This window comes from Henckelia pumila, chromosome 1, assembly GCF_033568475.1.
Source record: "Henckelia pumila isolate YLH828 chromosome 1, ASM3356847v2, whole genome shotgun sequence".
NCBI lineage: Eukaryota > Viridiplantae > Streptophyta > Magnoliopsida > Lamiales > Gesneriaceae > Henckelia > Henckelia pumila.
In genome coordinates, this window is record NC_133120.1 from 127,647,658 (window position 1) to 127,661,097 (window position 13,440).

Below are 13,440 nucleotides of genomic sequence, written 5' to 3' on the forward strand. Positions count from 1 at the left end.
TTGAAGGTCCAAAGCAAGTTTTCATCGCCCCATTGTCCCAGAATCGTTCCACGCGCCTACTTCTCTTCAACCTACAGTGCAAGGCATGATTTTCCTTCTTTTTTTAAACACCATATCAGTATGTATTATGTAGGTGAAGTGTATGCATCGAAACTTTTCTTTATTTTTCAGAAAATGGTTTGGCTTTGTTGTTTGCACCATGTTCATGTATTTCTTCCATCTATACTCACGTTTCTTCATCCATGGTGCGCCCAGCTACTGGTCGGGGGTCCCTAGGTCGAGAGAGGGTGGTCTGGACTCGTGGGGCTCGAGTGGTTCGAGCCAAACGAGCCCAGGAAGCAAACTAGGCTCGATCGGGTGCCGAGGTTGCGCAGATTAGGGTTCAGAGGAAGGGGCAATCGGTTATGGTGTCCAGGCTGCATGGGGTTGGGGGCTGGTGCAGGTTAGGACCGCCCAGACGTGGGCCACATTTGAGCGGTGGAGCTCCGGCCAGGGGCGGCCGGAGCTGGGCGGCAGCAGCCTTAGAAGGGCTGCTGCTCGCGGCGGGCAGCGTGGGAAAGGGGGGGGGTTCGGGTTCTAGGGTTCCAAGTGGGTTCCGGGTCGGGTTAGTGGTCCGGGTCAAGTCCGTGGGTCATGGGTTAAGTTAGTTGGGTCCGGGTCCGGGTTAAGTTAATTGGGCTCGGGTATTTTTAATTTTAAGCTAATTATTAAGTTTAAGTGTTTTATTGGGCTAATTAGATTAATTAAATTAATGGGCTTTAATTAATTAAGTGGGCTTAGAATAATTAATTATTGGGCTTAAGTATGTTAATGGGCCAGTCTTAGTGTTAGTGGCCAGAATTTAAGAAAATGGGCTTGAGTGTTAGGGCCAGCAGTTCAGCACAAACCATGAGAAATTGCATGTGTTCTAAATATATATTTAATTATTTTATGCATGAATGTTATTTTAGTATTTATATGTTAGTATAAAAATTAAATTAAATATATATGAAGGACACACATTTTATTTAAGTACATGCATTCATGAAATAATTTTTATGCATGATTTAATGTTTAAGGTTGAGCAAAAGAAAAATAATTTTTATGTTGGAAGTTGAAGTAGTGTGACAATTTGAGGGGGATTCGTCCCCATATGTGAACTATTGAAGGGCAGTTTACTGCCAATTTAAGAGGTGATTCGTCACCGCCACATACGTTGGTTTCCACGCTGATCAGTATTTAATGTATGATTTAAGGTTACACTATGGATACAACCATGCGATGTTAAAAAATACTTTGCTCAACAATGTTTATGTATTATGTATGATTATGATAATTAAGTTAATTTAAGTTATGTTATGTCATGATATTTTTAAGCATGCTCATTCATGTTTATGTTAAATATTAGTATTAAAGTGATTTAAATTATTTTAAACCCTTGTTATGTTAGCATGTTGGGCCTCTAGGCTCACTACACTGGTATGGTGCAGGTGAGTACGTAGAGGAGGATGTGGCACCCACCGGCGGCGAGGACATATGAGCGGACATGCTGTGACCTCGTGACCGTGATAGTCGTCTGAGTCTTTATGCATGTTTTGAATATTTTAGCATGTCATACATTTATTTATTTATTTTCAGTGGTTGACAGTATGAGATATTTTATTTAAATATTTTCAATGCATGCAAATTCTATTTATTTTTGCTTATGTCAGTATTTTATTAAATGTTTGCCTCAGATATTTAATTTATTAAAGGTTGCATTTTTTATTTAGTTTATTTATTTTTAAATTTATTTATTCTGTGCATATATGTATGGGCATGTATGTACATATTTTTACTTAGTAAGTATATATAAAAAAAAATAATTTCCGCATATTTATTTATTATTTAGAGAGTTAGGGTCGTTTCAGCGGCTTCCCATAGGTGTTTTGAATGCAGTGCGGTAGGCCCATAGAGCGTCATCCAGCTTGATGGCCCAATCTTTCCTATTTGTCTTAACCATTTTCTCCAAAATTTGCTTGATTTCCCAGTTAGAAATCTCCGCCTGACCATTGGTTTGGGGATGGTATGCGCACACCACCTTATGCCTGACACCATACTTAGAGAGCAAGGTATTAGAAATTTTATTGCAAAAGTGCGTACCTTCGTCACTTATTATTGCTCGTGGAGTTCCGAACCTCGTAAAAATATGCTTTTGCAGAAACTTTACCACAACACGAGCATCATTAGTAGAGGTGAAAATTGCTTCCACCCATTTTGACACATAATTGACTGCTAGTAAGATATAAGTGTAACCAAAATAAGGGGGAAAGGGACCCATAAAATCAATACCCCACACATCAAATAACTTCACTTCTAAAATATTTGTGAGAGGTAATTAATTCTTTCTAGATATATTCCCCGTTCTCTGACATTTATCGCATGATTTCACTAAGGTGTAACTATCTTTAAACAGAGTAGACCAATAAAAACCAGATTGTAGTACCTTAGCCACAGTTCGTGTTGCTCCAAAGTGACCTCCATAAGGTGATGAATGGCATTGCTCTAGGATTTCTTGTGCTTCTTGACCCGCCACACATCTCCAAATCACTTGATCAACACAACGCTTGAAAACATAGGGATCATACCAGAAGTAGAACTTAACGTCATGAAATTTTTTTTTTTTCTGATGGCGGTTCAAATCTAGAGGCAAAGTATCACACGACAAAAAATTAGCGATATCGGCAAACCATGTGAGATGTGAACTTACCTGAAAGATCTGTTCATCTGGAAACCATTCTTTTATGCTTTCCTCCTCCTTAACATCTTCTAGCTCCAATCTCGACAAGTGATCAGAAACTTGATTTTCGCAACCCTTCTTATCCTTAATCTCAAAATTAAATTCTTGTAGGAGCAAAATACACCTTATCAAGCGTGGCTTGGCATCCTTCTTGGCAAATAGATATCGAATTGTTGCATGGTTAGTGTAAACAACTACTTTTGTGCCAATTAAATATGGACGAAATTTATCAAAAGCAAAAACTACTGCAAACATCTTCTTTTTTGTAGTGGTGTAATTCTGTTGTGCAGCATCCATGGTGCAACTCGCATAATAGATGGCTCGAAACATCTTTTATCTCCTCTGACCCAACACATCCCCCACGGCATAGTCACTAGCATCGCACATCATCTCGAAAGGCTCCTTCCAATCCGGCACAATCATGATGGGTGCTGTTATCAACGCCATCTTGATCTTCTCGAAGGCCTGCAAACAATGATCATCAAATATGAACGTAGAATCTTTTTCAAGCAAATTACATAGGGGTTTAGTGATTTTAAAAAAATCCTTGATGAATCGCCGATAGAACCCCGCATGGCCTAAGAAACTTCTGATGCCTTAATATTCTTTGGAGGTGGAAGCTTCTCAATGGCAACCACTTTGGCGCGATCCACTTCTAATCCATTTGATGACACTTTATGTCCAAGGACAATGCCTTCTTGAACCATAAAGTGACATTTCTCCCAATTAAGAACTAGGTTATTTTCTTGACATCTCTGCAACACAAGGGAAAGGTTATGCAAACAGTGATCAAAAGATGACCCAAATAATGAAAAATCATCCATAAATATTTCCATCACATCCTCCACCATATCTGAAAACATGGCCATCATGCACCGCTAGAATGTTACCGGAGCATTACACAAGCCAAAAGGCATCCTCTTGAAAGCAAACGTGCCATAGGGACACGTAAAAGTAGTCTTCTCCTGATCCTCTGGTGCAATAGAAATTTGATTATAGCCTGAATAATCATCTAAGAAACAGTAGTAGCAATAACCAGCAAGTCTATCAAGCATTTGATCAATGAAAGGAAGTGGAAAATGATCCTTACGAGTGGCTTTGTTCAATTTCCTATAATCTATACAAAATTGCCAGCCAGTTACTATCCGTGTGGAGACTAACTCATTATTTTTATTTTTAACCACTGTAATCCCACCTTTCTTAGGCATCACTTGAACAGGAGACACCCAATTACTATAAAAAATAGCATATATCACACTCGCATTTAACAATTTTAAGACTTCTTTCTTAACAACTTCTTTCATAGCGGGATTCAACCGCCTCTGATGGTCAACATAAGGAATATAAGATTCTTCCATCAAAATTTTATGCATGCATATTGTTGTACTAATACCCTTAATGTCAGAATTTGACCATCCTAAGGCAGTTTTGAAATTTCTCAAGACTCGTAGTAACTTATCTTTTTCGACCTCAGACAGATGAGCAGAAATAATGACAGGACAAGTAGAATTCTCACCAAGGAATGCATAATAGAAACGTGCAGGCAATTATTTAAGATCATGAGTTTCAGCAGATACCTCTGGTGCACTTTTTTTCAAAGCTTCAGATTCCTTAGTACTCACCACTTTTTCTTTCGGTGCTCCATCGAGGAATCCTTCTTGTTCCTATAGCTCCAAATCTTCTTCCTTATTAAATGCCTAATCCGCCACCAAACATCTTTTTAGTGGATCACTAATTCCTGCACATGAAAAAGAGTTATGAGAATCAATAACTTATACTTTTACATGTACTTACCTCATTTGGGCCCCTCATGGTGTGATAAATGTTGAAAATCACAGCTTCACCACCAACTCGAAGTGTGAGCTCTCCCTTGTGGACATCTATTAGTGCTCTGTCCGTAGCTAGAAAAGGTCTCCCAAAAATCAAGGGAGTTTCTTCATCCTCATCCATGTCCAAAATCACGAAGTCTGCTGGAAATATGAACTTTTCGACCTTCACCAACACATCCTCCACAATACCTCGTGGGTATGTGATACTTCGATTTTCCAGCTGTAATGTGATGGTGGTCGCCCTGACTTCCCCAAGCTCCAAAGTCCTGTAAATAGAAAAAGGCCTCAAATTTATACTTGCTCCAAGATCACATAAAACTCTATTTACTTTAGAACCACCAATAAAATAAGGGATAGTAAAACTCCATGGATCCTTAAACTTTTGTGGCAACTTTTTCTGCAGGATTGCGCTACACTCTTCTGTCAGATTCACCACCTCATTTTCTTGCAATCTTCTCTTTTTAGACATCACATCTTTGATGAACTTAGCATAGTTAGACATTTGTTCCAAGGCATTTGAAAACGGAATATTGATGTGTATCTTTTTGAAGATGTCTAGGAACTTGGAAAACTGCTCATCAAGTGCTTTCTTATTGAACCGCTGTGGGTAAGGAAGTTGTGGCTTGTACATTGGTTTTAATTCAGATTCTTTATTGTGCTCTTCAACAGTGATTTCTTCAACCACTGGTTCTTCAACTTCCTTTGCTTTGCTCTGATCCTCAGCCTCTAGCTTCTTACCACTTCTTAAATCCACCGCTTTGCATTAATCTTTTGGATTCACTTCGGTATTGCTGGGAAACCGTCCTCGATTTTGAACCTTTAAAGAATTTGCAAGCTGCCCAATCTGTGTTTCCATGGATTTCATCATAGCCCAAAAATTGCACATATGTGTCTCCATGTTGTCCATTCGATTCTCAGTCCTCGACATCCTCTTGTTAGATTCATTGACATATGCAGCGACAACATCCTCCAAAGACGTCTTTCCTTCACCCTTGTTTGTATTGAATCCCAGAGGAGGATTCAACACATTTTTGTTGTTGGCATAGGAGAAATTCTCTTGGTTACATAAACTAGGATGATAAGTATTGGGCGGAGGGTTACCTCGATAATTTCCATAGCCTCTGGGATTTATATACTGCGCTTCCTCAGGTGGATGAGATTCTTCTATGGCAACAGACACACCAAATGGATCTGTTACACTCACCTTATTCAATGCAGCAACTTGTGCAGTCAACGCAGATAATTGTGCAGTGATGGAAGTAAGAGGATCAACACTGTACACTACCTTCTTGACTCCCATACGTTCAGATGACCATTGATAACTATTGATGGTCATTTGTTCCAGCATCTCATAGGCCTGAATGAGGTCCTTGGAAAATATGGTACCGCCAGCAGCAGAGTCCACTGAAATTCTTGTAAGCGTGTTCAAACCATTGTAGAAAAGCTCGATTTCTTCCCAATCTGCAAAATTATGGTTAGGACAACGCCTCAAAAAATATTTATATCTTTCCCATGCCTCATATAGCTTTTCTGAATCATGCTGATGAAAGGTGCTGATATCAATCTTCAATTGAGTTGACTTGGCCGGTGGAAAATACTTTGCTAAAAATTTCACAGCCATGTCCTCCCAAGTAGTTATGCTTCCTAACGGCAACGACTGCAACCAGCTCCGTGCCTTATCCCTGAGAGAAAAAGAGAACAAGCTTTAACGTATAATATCCTCAGAAACATCATTCATTTTTACCGTATCAGTAATCTCCCAGAAAGTGCGCAAGTGTAAGTGAGGATCATCTGTGGCGCTTCCATTGAATTGGTTCTGCTGAACCATGTTGATCAATGCCGACTTCAACTCGAAATTGTTGGCATTTATTGTCCCGCGAGCGATTCCACAATAGTGAGCCTGGATCGTCTGCCTGAAATGATCTCTGATTGGCACCAAGGTAATTTCATTAATATTTTCTCCAGCCATGTTTTTTTGTTCTTCTCTCCTCACTCTTCTCAAAGCACGTGCAGTTCGTTCGATCACTGGATCAAAGCGTAAAGAATTCGCGCTTTGAGATCTTTTCATAAACTGCAGTTAAGAACAACAACAATTTATTAGTAACTTAAAATAAAATAAATAAAAGCTCTAAATTAAAACTTAGACTAATTGGTAACAAGACTAAACAAAATCAAAAATTACTCCCCAGAAACGGCGCCAAAAACTTGCGAAATTTACGCTCGCAAGCGCACGGTGGTCAAGTTTTAGTAAAGAATGAGTAAAATTTCGATCCCACAAGGAGTAATATGAAAATATTCAATACTTGTAATTAAAATAGTCCTAATTTTATTTAAAAAAATTAAATTTTAGAGATTTGCTGACAAATTAAATAATAATGAAGTTTGTAAAGCACACACACACACAATCCTTTAGAGATTATCAAGCAGAGAGAAATGGTCTAGAGGTTTTGATTTCACCTGGTCTCAAAAATATTCATTTCTAATTAATCTATTTTAATGAATTTTCTTTCAATTAATAACCAAGAACACATAGATTATACTATTTTCCTCTCCCAAGTGTCAAATAGAATGTATCAATTACAGATCAATTCTAATATCCCTATTAAGAATCTACTTGTAATGATATATGTAAAACGATGTTCTTTGAAGGCTCTATTAAAGTTATAAGCTATCCCGAGACATATAAACAATTAATAGTGTGAATTCTATTGATCCTATTCAAAATCCCCTCTTCCGAGTGCCGGATTCTAAATAAATATAACTAATCAACTTATGACCAGTAAATTTAAAAGACTTTCAAAACTATAATCACAATTAATTTAGAGAAACTCAATTCAATAAAATCAAAAATTCATAAACCTCTATAATTAAAAAGTTTAGTTCATAGCAAAATTCAAACACAACCAAATCGTGTTTAAGATGTAAAACATAATTCAACAATTAAACTAAATCAATAAAGAAGAGTGAACAAATCCGTAAGCTTTCTTCCGTGTCGAGTTGAAAAGCTCCGTATTCGTTCCAAGCAATCTTCAATTCTTGAGCTCTCAAAAATCTCACGAAGTGTTCTCTCAAAAGTCTTGTGTGTATGTGACGGCTGATAGATTTTTCGATGCCTTCAATTCCTTTTTTATATCATCCTTAGAAGCCAACCAATTAACCCTACGATGCAGACTCGAAAATTTCCAAAATTCTAATTTTTTCCATACACGAACAGGCACATATGCGCTCATTATCAAGCGCATATGCGCGTGTTCTTTCCTTTGAAAACTCAGAACAAGCGCAGATGGGCTGTCCTTCTCTGCAGCTGCACTTCACACGTATTTCTTCAACGGCGCAGTTGAGCTTCTTCCTTAGCGCAGATGCGCGGATGCAATTCCAATTCTTTGTTTTTTCACGCAGACTTCCATTCCTTGCGATGCAGCTTCACCATTTAAATCTTCAAATCTTTGGAATTTTACGCAGAGGCGCTTGGAACTGAGCAGCTGCGCCATACACTTCCTTGATTTTTTCACAACTCTGAAGCTCATAGAGGATGGAATACTCGGCATGAACTGATTAGTATGGAAGGAGACTCTGAATCTAGGCTGATTCTTATAGAGGATGGAATAGTGTGGATTTGGCATCAATGACAAGAAAAGATCTTCAAGTGGTGTACATGGAAATTCCATTGACGAGGTCAAATCTTTCACCTTGAATATTTCCTCCTCCTCCACTGTCACTTCTGGCTTATCCTCACAAGAAGATTCCTCAAAAATTATTTCCTCATGCTCTGGCTCAATTACTGCTGCAGGATCACATGCCCATGATAACTGATCAACATAAATCGCTGCAGTCTCTTGGCGAATCTCAGAAGATGGTTCTATAAAGAGCGCAATCTGTTCATCCATAAGACTCAAAGAGTTGATGTGGCTTTCCAAGAACTGATTTATCTCTGTCTGATGTTGCACAATGTTCTCCAACTGAGCCACATGATCATCTTCAAAATGCCCGGTAAACTCTTCTTGATACTCCAATGGTTGGTTCGCAAAATTTTTGGAATTGAATTCTGGAGGATATTGGTGACTCCAACCCTGCAGTGAAGGATCATAATGCCAATGGTAGTCAAAATCCGCCATATCATTTAACAGGTGCATCGCACTGTTATCATCTCTTTTGAACAAGTGACTGCCAGTGGTTAAAGCTCCATAATCTACCCAACTTCTTGTTATCTCATCCAATCCACCATAAAAAATCTGCACTAGAGTGTAGTTTGAAAAATCATGGCATCAAAATTTGTTTGCCAAATCATTGAATCTCCCCCAAGAAGCATAGAAAGGCTCCGAGTATTGTTGGCCAAACCTTGTGAACACCTGTCGATGATTCATCTCCAAGTACCACACAAGAAGAAGAAAATAAAATTAAAAATTAAACAAATGCAGAAAAAATATGTCTAGACAAAATCATAAAGAGTGATTTGATTTAAATAAAATAAGAATTTAAAATAAAAACTGCTTAAGAAATAAGAATTAAAATAGTTGAAAGAAAAAAATTAATTAAAACGAGATAACCAAGACACACACAGGTACCGAACAAATCATGTAACATGTTGCCGATTCAGGACTCAGATTTAATCTTAGATCACGGGAATTCTCCTAACTTGTTCAAAGGTCTATTTTTAGAACAATCAAACCTATTCAAATATTGACGGATTAATCTTTCGTAATTCAAATCAAATTTGAATGCATTAAATGCTTGTAAAAATTCAGTTTACACCAAAACACGCACACTGAAATCAAATTCTATTTCTAGTCGGTTTTACCATGTGTTGATTATCAAAGTGATCAAAATAAATCCCTCCTTTGTCGAATTGGAACCGATTAACATGCAAGCAAACAGTTGATCAGACTATCCATAAGACAAATATGAATCTAATAATCAATAAAATAAAATCAAGTCTGAAAAATCCCAAATAAACATCCAAGTTTTTTACATGGTTTGTTCGGCCCAATAACGCCGTCTTGGTTGAATAAAATCTACTCAATAATTGGAACTATAATTCAAACAAAAAAAAGAAAGAAAGAAAAGCTCTGATGACGATGGAGCAGATCTCCAATCTCCAAGAATAACCGCCTTCTTCTCTGTGTTGTGCGTGCGATCTCCCACCAAAATCTTCTCTTTTATGTTCTATATATATGGCGTTGAAAAGCCCATAAAATAAAGCCCGCAAAATAAGAGATTTAATTTCCAAAATTTTATTTTTTTTCCTTTTCTGCACGTCGGGCTCGCTCGAGGGAGCAACTTTCTGCCCCAGACTATTTTTTTCTTGCGACATGCACGGACCCCATGCCAGGTCCGTTCCTGGGTCCGTGCATGTGTCTTTTCCAGCGCGCAGTTTTCTTGAAAAAATCATATCTTGAGTTTTAGATGTCAGATCAAGGTAAAATTTGGACAGCAGCTTCAAACATCTTGAACTTCATTTTGAACGGTGGAGACTGGATTTGGATCTCTCTAAAATTAAAATTGAATGTTTTACCAAGGCTGCTCCGTAATTCATTTTTCAATAATCCATTTTCCTACAAAATTAACCCGGAGAGTGAAATACACACACATGCATAAAACACATAAAAACACATAAAAACAATATGAATGCACACAAAATAGACATAAAAATAGCACGAAATAATTCATACAAAATGCACTCATCATGCATCGATGACGTGAATCAACTTTACTCATGACCAGGAAATTAAGTCCAAGAAAAGAAAAGTCTGTTGCAAGAGTATATATTGAATCCCTAACATTAAGAGTTCAGTGTTCGTGTGATTGGAATTTTGATGTTGTTGATGGTGAAAGGTCATTTGCCGTGGATTTAGTGGATATGACTTGTTCATGTAGAGCTTGGCAGATCAATAAGCTTCCGTGCAAGCACGCCTGCTCTCCCATTGAGGTGAAAGCGCTGTCTGTGTATGATTTTTGTGACAAGTATTTCAAGATCGAAGCGTATCGTGCTGCGTACAAAGGACATATTAATCATATCCCAACCTTTGACATCAGTGAGTCTTGTGTTGCTGAATCCGATGTAATCCAAGCTTCTTCTGTGCATAGTCGCCCGGTTGTAGAAGGACAAAGAGAATACCATCGCAAGTTAAAACACGTATCTCAACATCTGGTCGTTTTCATGCAAGAGGACACAACAGATGCAGATTCAAGGAACCTATAGAGTAGCTGTAATTATTTCAAAAAATGGCATTTCAATTATTTGTTATTTATTAGCAAAACTTTTTAACAAAACTTCTTCACAAATTAATCTTGACTGTTCTACAAATATGAAGGAGAAAGAGATTATTGGAAGGGGGTTTGAGCATGAAATTGCAATCGAAAAGGCATACACGTTCGAGTGGAAGCATTGCTAGATTGCGCTTGGTTTGTGGCTTTTGTGGAACCATCTGCTGTGACATTTTAACTTGAGTTGTGGTTTTAGTGTAGTCAAGTGTATTGTGTTGTCTTATGTTCTTCTAAAACCAACTCTGTTTGTGATAAACAATCATGCTACACATTGGACAAATATGTAATGTTCTAATTTGAGAAATGATCTTTGTCATTAATGTTTCAGTGAAAGATGTCTTTGATGTGATGATATTTTCCTATATTTATTTATGTTAATTCGTGTGATTAGAAGAATTTGCATTGATTAAATCTATTGTATCATTTCTAATCATCATCTTTGAATTAATATAGGAAGAGAGGAGAAAAGTAGATAAGAAGAATGGAAGATGCAGCTGCTTCTATACCTTGAGAAGAAAGAGCAGCTGCGCGATTGCGCATGGAACAATGTAATCAGCGCAAGAACATGCGCTGTTGGGGAGTGCAGTTGTTGGGGAGTGCGTTAATAGGTACTGTGATGCATACAGATTTGAAGCAGAAATTATGCCGCTTGATCCGCAGACTTCAACCGATCAAGCGACCGCAAGAAATATGAAAACAGTAAGGCGTGGAATTTTAGCTCGCTCGATCGGTAAATCTTTACTGATCAAGCGAGACGGGCTATTTGGGAATAAATATTTAAATTATAAATTTTTATTTTTAAGGACTCGAGCCTTAATTAAAATATATATTTTGAATTTTAGAGTCCTTGGGGGATTCTGAATACTTTTTGGACAATAGAAGGCAGGAGAATTGACATTGATTAAATCTATTGTATCGTTTCTAATCATTATCTTTGAATTAATATAGGAAAAGAGGAGAAAAGTAGATAAGAAGAATGGAAGATGCAGTTGCATCTATACCTTGAGAAGAAGGAGCAGCTGCGCGATTGCGCTTGGAACAATGTAATCAGTGCAAGAACATGCGCTGTTGGGGAGTGCATTACTAGGTGCTGTGATGCATAAAGATTTGAAGCAAAAATTATGCCACTCGATCCGCAGACTTCAACCGATCGAGCGGCCGCAAGAAATATGAAAATAGTAGGGCGTGGAATTTTAGCTCGCTTGATCGGTCAATCTTTACTGATCGAGCGAGACGGGCCATTTGGGAATAAATCTTTAAATTAGGAATTTTTATTTTTAAGGACTCGAGCCTTAATTAAAATATATATTTTGAATTTTAGAGTCCTTGGGGGATTCTGAATACTTTTCGGACGATAGAAGGCAGAAGAACTCTCTTGGCGGCTAGGTTTCTTCTCTCTTTTCTTAGATTTAATTTTTCTTTCATGAATTTTTCTGTAGAATTCATGAATATTGTTGGCTAATTAAGTTTTAGAAATTGGTTGAGGAAGACAAGCCCTTGATTTTGTTTATTCATGAGATTTGAATTTTTCAGTGTTTGATTATTATCGAGTATCAAAAGTTGTTTTGGATTGATTGCCATGCTTGTGTATGAGATTTTTGGATTTGCCATCTTAGGATTTCATTATACAATCTACTGCTAAATTATAATTCAAATCCGTAATTGTTTGAACCATCTAATTTGTGAAGCAACTGCGTTTAATATTTTCCGCTGGTGAATTTGTTAAATCGTAGGAACAACAATTGACTAGATTAAATACAATCACTGGTTTTTGTGTTGTCTAGATTCATCAGTTTTACTCATTTGAATGCTACCTTAAATTTAAATCTAGATCACTGGTATCCGGGTTGATTTATTAGTAAGGGTTAATCTAGAACGTTAGTGTCTAATTAACTAAGATTAAGGTGAAACAAAAATTTAATTTTCAATGATGAATATTTGATAGAATTAGTTATATTTAGGCAATCAATGATTGAATGAATAAATATCAAGGCTGTAGTCGACGGATACCAAGGCTTGTTTCTTATTGATTTCTTCGTTAAAATTTAATCTTGCATGTTAGTGATAAACTTGAAATTTAAATTGCTTAAATTTTCAGTAGTTAAGTTCAAACTCAAAACCTCCTTTCTTTTATTTTAGAACACAATAAATTTCCCTTTTCTTGTGGGAACGATCCCTACTCTCACTACTGCATATTTTATTTATCTGAATTGAGTCGGGTAATTCGGGCGCGACACGACTAAGCGCTACCAGTCTTCCCAGTTAACTAATCAAATAAGTCGTTGCTTTAAATTTTCATATGTCAGGGACTAAGTGATATGTATTTTGAACAAATTGTATTTAATATGGAATAAAGCTTTATAAATTTGGAACTTATTGTCTGATTATTACAATAAATAGAGCTACAAGTAATATTAGCACAAGAACAAAATATGTGCAACCAAAACAACAACATATTCCTATGATATGGTCGGGCACTGTTGCACTAGTAGACTTGTTGTGTAGCGCATCAGAGGACGAATTCTCATTACTTTTGTAATTCAGTTGTTCCATTGAATCATGGATGGAGGAGGATGAAGATTGTTGAGG